Source organism: Sciurus vulgaris (genome assembly GCF_902686455.1).
Source record: "Sciurus vulgaris genome assembly, chromosome: 2".
Lineage (NCBI taxonomy): Eukaryota > Metazoa > Chordata > Mammalia > Rodentia > Sciuridae > Sciurus > Sciurus vulgaris.
This window is the reverse complement of record NC_136462.1, coordinates 68,096,113-68,109,315: the sequence shown is the minus strand read 5'-3', so window position 1 is coordinate 68,109,315 and position 13,203 is coordinate 68,096,113. Positions and strand designations below refer to the sequence as shown.

General features: G+C 40.2%; 1 protein-coding gene across 1 annotated transcript in view; it reads left to right on the top strand.

Annotated features, from left to right (window-relative positions):
* The window catches only part of NPAS3 (neuronal PAS domain protein 3), an 846,643-nt gene that overhangs the window by 805,849 nt on the left and 27,591 nt on the right, over window positions 1–13,203 (top strand).

Here is a 13,203-nt window from a genome sequence, read left to right as displayed (position 1 = left end):
ACAGGAACATTTGGACACTTAAAAAGCATTATCTGGCAATGTAGAGACCAGGAAAGAATAGGACAACCTGTCTCTGAATCTGAATAATTCACATACCTGTCAATCAACTCCTCACCTCATCCCTTCCTTCCAAGTATTATGAAAAAGGAGATATTGTGGATGAGACAGGTTTACTGCCTAAAACCTCTCCTTTGGGGGTTATGTCTACCTAAACTAACGTAGGAATTTAAAAATGGAATGCTGCTTCTAGTTGTTTTAAACAGTTGCATCCTCACTTGGCAGTCATAATAGCACAAGTTGCTTCAATAATCAAAAGAATCATTACTGATTTTGCTAAAATCCCTGGGAAATAGCACAAGATGTAATATTTTGGCACTAATGAGGTTGTGCCCGAAGAAGTGTGATTTTAATTATGATAGATTTGGAGAATCCATTGCAAAACTGCAGGAGAACAGTATGCTCTACCCAGTTCCAGGGAAAGTGCATTAATATCCCATGTTTTTGTTTTATTTAGTCTTTGCTGGCTGTGTTGAGAATCACCTAAGGTAATGGCAGGGCTACTAGGGACTACATCAAATAAAACCCAACAAAGAAACGTTATTTTCTCCTCCCATACTATGGATGGGGACTGCACTACAGAGGAATATTTGTCTTGAGTTGTCTTACAAGCACACTAGATTGATTTGCTTGGCCACTGACAGTTCTGATCCCGACACAACCTTTCCAGCAACTTCCATCCTTCAAAGGCTGAAAGTCACCACTTTAAAAGTCCACGGGCAGATGGAGGAGAGGAGTTTCTGCAGAACTGCAGTTCATTCAAAAGACTGATCTGGGTTGGGTCTAAAAGCTCCTGGTGGAAGTCTGCATATGAGCAGTGTTGCTGATTACTTCATTAGAACCCTGTGCGCTTCAAGAGCCATATGCTTTCAAGTTTCTTTAAATGGTATTAGGGAAAAATATCCTCAAGGCATTATTTTTAAAGGGGACTTCAAACGTTCCCCAAGAAAAAAAGTGTAGCACGTTTGAACTCCAGGGGGTTGCAGGAGAAATCTTACTTAGCAAGACTGTGAAAACTGAGCCTTCTTTTCAGTTTCAGGGTAAAGAAAGTGTTGGTCACATTCAGGGAGAAATTTGAAAAGTGGATGGAGAAAGATGCAGAAAATCTCCAAATCCTTGAATCCTTACCATAAAATAGCAAAGAAGATGACTTGAGGAAGGAATTTTTTTTAATAATTTTCATTTTTCTATTCAATGGAATCAGGAGAATTGAACACTCTCCCCATATCTCACAGAGTACAAAAGTTTATAAATTCTTTCCATTTCTTACCACCCAGGAGACACATCTAAAATGATTCCCCACTCCCCACCTGGGTTACAGGGATTCACACTTTCACATTTTAAAGACCTGGAAAGCGAGGCCACAGGTAGGGGGGAAGTGATCCCTTTAGAGTTTTCCTGCAGAAGTTCTGTTCCAGAGGTCAAATCAAAGAGATGCTTCTCCAAGTTCAAACCCTCCTCTTTTAAATAGATCCCAACCTGATCTCATTTAATGCATTGATGTCTGGTTTCTTAGGCATTATAGTTGCGGTATTACATATCAAAAGGACTCTTGAGAAATTCTCTCGAATTGATAATTCTAATTTCTTATGTATAACTACTCTATATTCACTCAGAGGACAGCTGCATTGTATGCTAAACCATGAATCGTAAAAATTGGTCCCTTTGTATGTAGGTTTGTATTAAATTGAGATGCTCTCCTTTATTTCCCTGTTTGTTCCCACACTTGAGTTCCTGGTGTCAGTTTATATTTGGCTTCTTGAGCATATTAAAGTTGTTCTAGTGCTTATGATGTTTTTGCCAAGAGCACACTTGCAGCAATCTGCACTAGAACAGTCTTTGTGCCAATTACTTCAAAAAGTATTCTTTAAAATAAAAAGAGGAGGGGGACTCCTTTTTACTTTTTATTTTTTTAGGGAACTTTCAGGTTATAGTGTGATGGCTTCCATTTTAATTTTTAAAGTCAGTCTCCTCAAACTGATGACTTATATAGGGTTTGGACTGTGCATCTTTGTATTTTGAGGCTTGCTTTAAGCCTTACCACAAAATGGAAAGCCTGATAAAGACTTAGAAATAGCAGCAGGAATCGGTGCTAAGGAGGAAACTGCTGTCGCTGCTGACACCCCACCCTCATCTGTTTAAGCAGCTTTGGGAAGGAAACTGCTAGAAGCTTGTTAAGGAGTTTCCAAATGTGTGACTGTAAATGACTATCTCTAATCATGGCTGAATAAACCAACTGCAGCAAATGAGCTGGGGACATGCGCAAAAGTCACACGAGGGGGGCCTGAATTGCATATGCAGAATGGATAATATAACCCATGTCTGTGCCCTGGGGTCTTTTGAAGGTTAAAAAGCCTAGGTTTGATCAGTCACTTACAGATAGATATAGATATAGATATAGATATAGATATAGATATAGATATAGATATAGATATAGATGTAGACACATTTGAAAACACAAGAGGAAAATGGAAGGAAATATACCCTCTGAAATGCGCTAATAAATGGTAGAAAAAACACTGGGAAAGTGTTTTTAGGTTTGATGACTAAAGAGTTTTATGTCTACATTTGAGGAATACTGGAGTTTAAAAAAATTTAGAGAATATATGACCGACCCGTTATTTTTAAACAATTTCAGTGATCAGAAATACAATTATAATTACTATTTGCATTTTTCCTTCAAGGGGATGGCTAGTTTAAAAAAATATTCCACCTCAGGAGACAGCAAAACTGCCCCTCCCTGAGGCCTGTTCTTCCTGTCTACATGGATAATTGTCTTCGATTCTGCACCCTCTGGAACTGAGAAAGAGAGAGATTGCTGGCTTCTGTACCGGGGAGTTATTCTTAAATGGTTTTCTTTATTATCCAAATACAATCACACATCCTTCTGCAGCACTTGAGGCTGAAGGAGAGGATGAAGGAGGCTGCCTGGATGCAGGGCTGGCTCGACGTTTTCTCTCAGCAGCGGAATGCTCTCTAGGCTCACCTTCTTCATGAAGTAGAGCGTTCAGCCCATGGTGCACAGCTGTCTTTGGACATTTGTTGCATTTTTTATAGTTTAGAGTGTCTGTGCCAAATTCTGCTAGCAAACTCAAGAGAAACAAAAGCAAAGGGACAGAACAAAACTGGTTGTTAAACTCGAGAAATAAGTAAAACACACAAAGGTGTTAGGCAAAGATGAGAAATATTTCCTTACACGTGTATATATCCCAATATACTGTATATTCTATCCTAATAAGAGCCCATCGGTTCCAAGAAAAGTATATCAAAATACTATAGTATTTCTTCCTGGGAAGAAAGGTTAGGAGGTGGGAAATGGGAGTAGGGAGCCAGTTTTTGCCTGGTTTGGGGCTAGTTCTGAGTCGTTTTTGTTTCTCAGAGTTATTGGGAAGTGTAATCACAATCTGTTATATCAAGAACTGTCTCCCTACCCTCAAGACAGTGGCACTAAGCCACAAGGGGCCTCAGAGGGACTTGAGGGGTGATACACCCTCCTTCACATCAAGTGATAGAGGAATAAAAAAAGTTGCCCTCTACGGTGGTACAATGGTCCTCTGTCCTTCTCTAGGAGACTTTAATAAAGTAACTGAATCAAACGAAATTTGATCAGATGTGTATAGTTCAGCCTTCTTGCTTTGCCCCTTAACAATTTATCGAGGTGTTTCTACCATGGTCCTGTTTTATTAAATGATATTTGAAGTGTTCCACTCTCAGAGAAAATGTGGTTTATATCCTTGGCATACATTTACATAATCTCATTAAGGAGATCTCAGCAGCTTAGTTAAACTATCCCAATAAAAAATCTTATCTTTAGTAGAAGAAAGACTGCTTTCTCCAGAGGGAACAGAAAGCAAATATGGGGTCTGGGCCCACTTTGAGAAGTTAAAACTGTAATTGTACTTATATTTTTTAATGTTATGTATTTGAAGTTTGTTAAAAGAGATGGATGAGAAGTAATTGTTATGTTTGGGGGATACAGTCATATAAGAAGAGAATGCTGTGTCTAATGTATATTAAGTATGGGTTTTAAAAATAATTTTTTATCTGTTGCCTTAGAAAATATTTCTGCATCGAAAAATAAATAAATAAAACAAGGGTGATGAATTACCAGCAATCTCTCAGCTCCCCACTGGAGCCATCAAATTAAGGGTTAACCTTCCAGGATCCCCTGAATTAATCAGGAGCTGAGCCAGGGGCAGGCCCAGAGTGGGGGAGGGGATTGGCAGAGCTCAGCCTCCCCCAGGAGGCTCCCAGCACAACAGTGCAGCCCACTGTGGCATGGCCACAGAGAGAACGCAAACCTTCTCACAAAGAAAGGAGCAGGCACCGGAAACACGCCCAGATCCTACAGTAGCCCAGGCCTCCTGCTTATCACGTGCCACTCTTCCATTTTCAAAGAACCCAAAGGCAGCCCGTTATGTTCTGCAGAGTAGAACTATTTTCAGTACAGATTTAATTGTAAATATATGTTCATCTTTCTTTTCCCATTTGGAAGGCAGTCTGTGATGTGCCTCTGGGTGGTCTTTATTAAGATCTCTAGATTCATTCAACTCCCCTGCAGAGAGAAGTTGCAGCTGGGTAGTGGATACGACCTGCCAACCACTGCCATTCAGAACACTTGATGACCTGGCAGAATCTAGATTCCCAGGCCTTCCCTAAATTTAGAGAATTGAAGTTGTGCAGATAGGGCCTGGGAATTCACATTCTTTATAAGCTTTCCACATGATTCTTGTGTACATCCCGATTTAAGAACTATTAACTCGAGAGGTTGATTTTGTTTATCTCTATTTAAAAGAAGTCCCTGTAAAAACACTAGGTGTTTCATGCTTTCCATTCAAAGAACAAAATATATTTTCTCTTTTGCACCTGGCCCGTTTAGCCATTGTAGGTATTTGTGTACTAACGCAATTAGGTGGACTTCATCTGTAAGAATAGGAATGCCCAGGTTCACACACAAGCTTGTGCTTGTTCCTTCAGGAGCTCAGTACTTCAATGAGAGTAGAGAAATTTAGCCTGGCTTTCTTCCTTTTCCTCTGCCTTCCTCAATCTGGAAGGCCCTTTTGTACAGCTTCAATTCTGTCTGCTTCCTGAATCAACTGTTGTGAATCTTTTCAGGAATCACACCAAGCATCAAACAGTGTCCCCCATGACATCGCTCTCCTGCCTACTTCATTTCCACTCAAACCAAATGGAAGATCATGGAGTCCCTAAGAACTAACACTTCCTATGTAATTGTAGCCCAGTTATCTGACAAGATAGGTTTCTGTCAGGATTCTTCTTTCCTAACTTTGGTCAGAACTCTCCCTGGTACCCAGTCTCACCTCGTCTCCTCTCTACCACCAAAGCTGCCCTTAAGATGAGCCCACACAAAACCCTGACACCCTCAGTAATTCTTACTGGTCTTGTATCCTCAAGAGCTGAATCTTACCCTTTACTCCCTGTCCAGTATTGAAGATCTCTGATCTTAATAAGGAAATTCTTTGGGTCAAACTCCCAGAAAGAGTCTTCCACACATTTGCTTCCTGAGTTCATAGCCATTAGGTGATGAAAACCTCTGAGGACCTCCTCTCCTATTGCATCCCCCTTGGCCTTGGAGGAGGTCTGCCTCATCACCCACTCCCTGCCAACAGTTTGTTTCCTCCTGAATCTTATCTCCCATAGTTTCAGTTTCCCTTGAGAAGCCAATTTTCCCTACTCTCTCTCTTTTTCTTAGCCACTGTTTTTAAAGTCGCATTGTGATGATGATGCAAAGCCTACAGTTTTCATTTTAGAGTCAACTTCTAGAACTAAAATCTGAGGTCATGTAAAAGCAAGGGAAATGACATTCTGCTATTCTGTCTCTCCACGGGCCTAAAGGTCACAAGCCCTCTTTTCAGGGGTGCTTGTTTCTGTGGACAAGCACTTGTTTCCGCTGAGGTGTACGGTTGTTTGTTTGTTTGTTTTCAGACCTTGTGCAAAGACCTAGGTGGCAGGAGTCAAACAGACAAAGATAGCCAGAAGACCTATTGGAACAGAGTCTCCGATCTATGAATGTGGTCTAAATTCGAAAAAACATACACCCTGAGAATGAATGAAATAATATATATAAGGTTGATATTCTCATGCTGACTTAGATTAAGTTGTTATGCTGCAGGCTAGATGTTTGGGTTCAGGAGATCCAGCTAAGCCCTTATCTTTCAGCAGGTTTAGGGCCGCCTTAAAGCCCCCATCACTTCTAAATAATTAGCTGACTCTCCCATGTGAGCTAGTGATTCGATGATCTGTATGCTAAACCAGACTTCTACAGGGGGGAAAACAGAAAAGAGACCAGAGTGCCAGAAGGAAGGTTAATTTTTAAGGTAAATTTGTATTCCCTTAAAGGACAAGTGAAAAAATCTCTGAAGATATTCTAAAACCAGGGAATCTGTAGTTTTTTTTTGTGCCTGCAGCCCTTTCTGTTCCCCTAGTCGCCTAGCCCTATTCTGTGCTTGACATTAAATGTGGAAAATAATGCACATAATACTTGGCACTTCCTTTTGATAACGAAAACGTTTCCTATTACTAGAACTGAGATTTATTCCTAAAAGAAAGGAGAATAGCTTCCAGATGTATTCTTCCGTCACGGGCCTCCTCTCCTTAAGTATTGACAGAGGGGAGGTTGTATCAAGGTCTTTGCGATGGGCTTGTTTATAATGAGAAGATACTGGGCGAGCACACCTACGTGTGTATCACCAACAGGCACGTGAAAGGAGCATATGGCAGGAAGAGAAATAGATATTTGTCCAAGCTGCGTGGCTTGTTAACACTCCCACACTCGTCCTAAACTCTGCAGACATGTAATTACAGCACCACATACAGCTCCTCGCTGCATCAGAGAAAACTAAGTCAAACCATGATTCTTTTTATTATGAGACAATCAAATCATGCTAATTTGGACATAGTTTTTTCAAATATGGTGGGATTTCAACCCAGAAATTCTGCACATCCTGTTTCACTGTTGCTGGCATCCGGACAGTGCTGTGTAAGGAGTTTAGAAAAATATGGGCTTTAGCATTTTTGTACATCTCTTTATGATAAGACAAGAACCGTGAAAGGAAGTGTGAGGATTGAGATCTTATATAAAGTTGAGCTCAGGGGCAAAGAATGTCTTAGTTCAGAAAGCTCTTTTGAAGAATATCTATAGATTAGCCTTAAGACCAAACCAAGATGAACCTTTAGAACACAGAGGCAGTTTTTACCTAGCTTTGGCCAAAACCAAAGCATGGTTCCAACTCAGACAGGATGCATAAAATCCCCAGAGATGAATTCTTAAAAGAAACTGTATTTATCAACTGGCAACTGTGCTCCAGAACCTCTGCTCCCACTACAGGGGTATAAAAATAGAGGGGGGAAATGCTACAGCACAGTAAAATTGAGCATTTGATTATAGAATTCTCTAGAAGCTATCATCACCCGGTTCTTTTCCACTGCTTTGTATCTGAGGAACTATTACCCTGGCCAAGCTAGAGGACCAGAACCAGAACTTGAGAGGTTGATTTTGTTTATCTCTGTTTAAAAGAAGTCCCTGATTTAAAAAAAAAAAAAAAAAAAAAAAAAAAAAAAACTAGGTGTTTCATTCTTTCCATTCAAAAAACAAAATATATTTTCTCTTTTGCACCAGGCCTCAGAAGTCCTGTTTCTCAATTCAGTGGTGTCACTACCCTATGATATTCCTTTCATTTTAAAGCAACTGTGTTATTTTTATAGTTTCATATCTCTTGACACAATATTAGAATTTAAGCTCATATATTTGTATTCACAATAATTTCCCATCCACCTACAAAACTTTAAAAGGAAGCCATACCCATTCATTGGAATATTACCATTAGGATTGGCAATGGTATGTCAAGTTTGGCATTTGTGTATATAGACTGCAACAGTAGAAGGAGAAAAGGCATGCCTAGATGCTTTCAGAAATGTTCATTAAAAAATACAGTGCTCCTCACTTACCACAGGAGATACATTCCAAGATCTGCAGTGTCTAGGGATATAGCTCCTAGCAGGCAGGAGGCCCTGGATCAGATCCCCAGCATGGGGAAAAAAAAAAAAATCAAGACCCCCCCCAGCCCCCCAGTGAATGCCTAAAACCTCAGACAGCATCAATTCCTGTATGTGCTGTGCTTTTCCCCTATACATACGTACCTATGAGAAAGTTTATCAAGCACAGCAAAAGATTAGCAATAACCCCTCAAAATAGAACAATTATAACAATACACTATAATAAAAATTATGTGGATATAACACCTCCCTCTCTCTCTCTCTCTCTCTCTCTCTCTCTCTCTCTCTCTCTCTCTCTCACCTTATTGTACTATGTTTTTTCTGACCATGGTTATCTGAAACTGCACAAAAGCAAGATCATAGATAAAAGAGGGACTACTATAATTGTTATACAGCAAGAGAACCTCAACTTAGAGAAAAACAAACAACAACATAACAAACCCATAAGTTGCCTTAGGCTTCAGGTACTCAAAGGGACCCAAAAGAAAAAAAAAATGCCTTTGGCACTTTTGTCTGTTTTCTCCATTGATAATTTTATTTAACTATCACCTCCAGAAAAGAAAAGGAAAAAAAAAAAAAAAAACTTCCAAAACTATACCTTCTGCTATCACCACTTAAGTGCCCAACTCTTGTTTTCAACTATCCTTAGGATACCCTCTCCAGGATGTCCCTAGGCTGGTCTCTGTCCATGGGAAATCATCCTAGACCCCATCCTGGTCAGCAGTTCCTTCATTCCCAATTACCATTTAGTCTACTGTCAAATCATACTATGACACAGGCTCAAAAGTTGTGGTGCTGTCCCTTCTCCCTGGTCCCACTGCCAATTTCTATTGATTGTACCTATCATTTTGGGCCCATCTCTGTCTCTTCTACTACCGTCACCAACTGGAATGCTCCTGGGAATTCTCGATAGGTTCCCTTTTATATTCCTTTGTTCTAGGTGTTCAATCTGAAAACCCTTTCACCATTCTCTGATTTTATCTTATGCCAACAATATAATGCCAGTTTCATACAGCCTTGCTGATTCATTCAGCTGAAAGTATTTTCTTTCTACTCCAAACTCATGAAGATCTTATTCTATAACTTTTATGGAACATACTTATTGGTTAATAAAATAGTCTTTGTTGAGCATGTACTAAGTGTCACACATATACCTAGGCACTTTATATACATTTTCATTTTATCCTCTCAGCAGCCCTTATAAGACCTGAAAAAAAAAAAATTTTCATACCTGCAAATATTGATGCCCATATCCCACTCCATGGGATCTTAATTTAATTGATCTCAGGTTAGCCTGGACATGGGGACACTTAAAGATCCTCTGGGTGATTCCTGGGTGTAGTCAAGGTTGAGAACCACTGGTGTAACTTCAAGGTCATCAACCAGATGTTCTCAAACAATAAGCATCACCTCTGAAGCTTTAAAACATGAACAGGGCTGGGGATATAGCTCAGTTGGTAGAGTACTTGCCTTGCAAGCACAAGGGACTGGGTTCAAATCCCCGGCACCACAAAAAAAGCACGAACAAATGCTGGGCCCCTGCCCAGTGCTACCAATTAGAATCTCTGGGGATAGAGTCTGGGAATCCACTTGTTAATAAAACTTCACAGGGGATTGAGAACCACTTTCTTGATCAGACACTGCATCACCTCCCTCTTATGACTGTGGTACAAGAAATTACACCTGTCTTGCCCTGTTGTTGAGTCTAAACTCTTCAAAGACAAGTTTATATTTTATTCACCTTGTTCTGCACTCCGGCACCCACCAAGATCCCTTACACACGATGCATTTTAGAAACTAAATAACCAAGAACATACCTTTTGTTAACCTTATTTTGAAAGCAAAGAACATCTTTGCAGAATACAGTTGGCCTTTCTTATCCATGGGTCCCACATCCAGGATTCAAATGGAAAATGTTCAGGAAAAAAAAAAACCTGCATCTGTACTGAACCTGTACATTTTTTTTTCATATTTACTATTTCCTAAACAATACAATGGAACAACTATTTTCAAGGCATTTACTTTGTACTGCGTATTACAAGTAATGGAGAAATGGTTTAAAGTCTATGGGAGGATGTGTGTCAGTCACATGCAAATACTACACTATTTTATAAAAGAAAGTGGAACATTTGTAGATCTTGATATCCATAGGCAATCCTGGAACCAGTCCTCACCTATGGTTTTTGTTTTGTTTTGTTTTGGTTTGGTTTTTTGTTTTTTTGCAGGGACGTGGTACCAGGGATTGAACTCAGAGGCCCTTGATCATGGAACCGCACCCCCAGCTCTACTTTGTAGTTTTTATTTAGAGACAGGGTCTCACTGAGTTGCTTAGTTCCTTGCTTTTTGCTGAGGCTGGCTTTGAACTTGCAGTCCTCCCACCTCAACCTCCCAAGCTGCTGGGATTACAGGTGTGTGTCACCGCACCCAGACTTTAATGATCTGAAAACTAAGCAAGTCATTTTAGCTCTCCGATCACAGCTGCCTGGCTGCTATGCCAGGGTTAGGATTCAAACCCAGATCCTCCTGATAATACTTGTTTCTACTTTTCAAACCTTAAAAGCAATTACAGAATGAAACACTCAGCTATGCACATATTTGAATACATGCTTCCAGATGTTTCTAAAATTTGAACATAACCTGTCACATGGGGAAAAGGGCTCTGCTGACACTCTGTTGGCATGAAATGAATTTGGAAAAAACATGTTAGTTTAAACCTAAAAATTAATTGTGGTATCCAACAGATTTCCCTTTCTTCTCTTCAGTTTCACCCTCCCTCATCCCCTCACATACAGTCAGACAAACATTCTTCTTTGATTGTTCTTTGACATGTCTTAACAACTGTTTAGTTACTGCATGGGAAATTTCTTGAGGTTTTTGTTTTATTTTGTTCCTTCTTAGTTTGTGCTATTTCTCAGACTTTTCAAATAATCTGAGCTTCTGGTTATAAATGAAGTATTTTTGAAGGTTCATAATACCATTTACCTAAAGTCATAAATTGGCATCTGATATATATTTCTAATGTTTCATTCAAAATGAATAAGCACATAAATGTATATAGGTGTAAAGTCATGATGATTCTCAAATAAGACCTGGAAACCTGAGTTCTGGTTAATTTGCCATTTCCAAACTATGGGGCTTTGGGAAATGAACTTTCCAGAACCTCTTTCCTTACCTGCAAAATGAAAAAGAGAGGGACCAGGACAGACCCTCCCAGACTTTTTTCTTCCAAATAGGAAATGTTATGATCCTTTAAAATAATCAAACCCTGGATGAAGGTAAGCTCTGAACCACCCTTCTGAAAGAAGGCATTTATAGGTCTTTAGCCAACACTAAATTAATATTTGTTCCTTACCCTTCTTGGTTAATATCTTTAAAGGCAAACGGAGGCACTGTTTAAAAATTGTAGAATTCTTTACCATTTATTGTTCAATGCCATTAGCTCCTGTGATTTTCATTACATAGTTACAGAATAGTCAATATCGTCCCCATTTTACAGAAAAGGAAAATGAGACACAGAGAGACTCCCAGAGTGACAGAATCAGAAACTTGCAAGTCTAGGCCCCTGGTGGACCCTGCTTTGACCCCCTCCAGTGCCACAATAGCTGCAAAAAAAGTTGGCGCTCAGAGGCTGGGCAAACCTGACAAGCCAAGGGCTCCCCACGTCTTCCTTCCCCAAATGTGTTCCAGCCCAGCCACCTTTAAATTGCTTTGGAATAGAATACCAAGTGGGGATTTATTTAGCATATCATTTCTGGGTGTGTGTTTTCCTGAGCATTTATAGATCTGTGTGTTTCCAAGAAGCTGAGTTTTCCTGATAAAACCAGACAGATCATGATAAATGAGCAGCTATGTAAGCCTAGCTGGGAGGAGGACGGGGACGGCAACACCCCTCCTGTGAAGTTAATCCAGTTTCTTTTAGCTATTTCTTTATTAGTTAATGAGGTCTTGCAAAAATGTGTGTCTGTGATGGTGTTTTAGCATCCTTGCCTCTAGGAACGTTTTCAAATATTCATAAAGTAGCTCATCTGACCAAAGCGTAAAGCAAAGGTGCATTAAGTATGAATTCAGTCAACTTCAAATGTGGGTGGTCGAAAGCTGCTGCTGAAATAACCTAAATAATCCTCCTCGTTGGTGTTTCCAGATCTGCAGCTCTGGGCGCAAATGTGAAGGGTGACAGGGAAGAGGTATTATTTAGAACAGCTAGGACTCCAAAGGGCAGCCCCGTAAGCTTTGATCCTGCTTTCTGACTGACAGTAGTGTGGCTTGCTTTCGGAAAACAGAATAACTTCAGAGAAACAAAAATAAAATGGGAAAGGAGTTGCCAGTCAAGCCTCTGGGAAGGAAAGCAGACTCTAGATCATATTGTTCCTGGGAGGCTAGGCGAGAGAAACTTACTTCCCACTTTGCTTCTTCATGGTAAAGAGAAAAAAGTGAAATCTCAATAGATGGTTTGGCACTCAGTGATGCATTTGGAGAGCAAAGCAAATGTGGAAACTCAGCTACTAAACTGAGCTCCATGGTACAGTGAACCACCGCAATTACCTCTATGACCTGGTTTTGGGGGACTCACACAGTGGCAGGGTCCTCAGGACCTAGCTAGAGTTTCTCTTTCTCACACTCTCTCTCTTTCTCTCTCTCACTCATGTGTGTACACACACACACACACACACACACACACACACACACAAACACAAACTTCAAAGAACTCACACACGTGCCCCACTTACATTATCTCAAAGTATGGTCACACAAATTCTTCCTATGTTTACCCTTTTATGATTTTGTTTCCCCCCAAACATCATTTCAGGAAGTTGACACTATGGCTTTCCTTCTATGTGCAGGTTACAAGCAAAGGTTTGGTGGTTTGGGGTGAGCTGACTGTCTTTGGTATTCTTCAGCTAAGAAATAAAACATGATAGCCCCATATTCTCCCTCTGGCTTCTTGGCAAGTGTCTCTGAGCTGTCACCAAAATGGTACAAGATTTGCTGACCCTACTTCAGTATGAGCTCAAGGAATGAATCATAGACCAACGCCCTCAACCCCATGGGGGCTGCAGTATCTTGCTGCATTCCTGGTAATGCAGTGCTTCCCAGTGTGAAATATCCTTGGGGGAAAAAATCTCATTAATG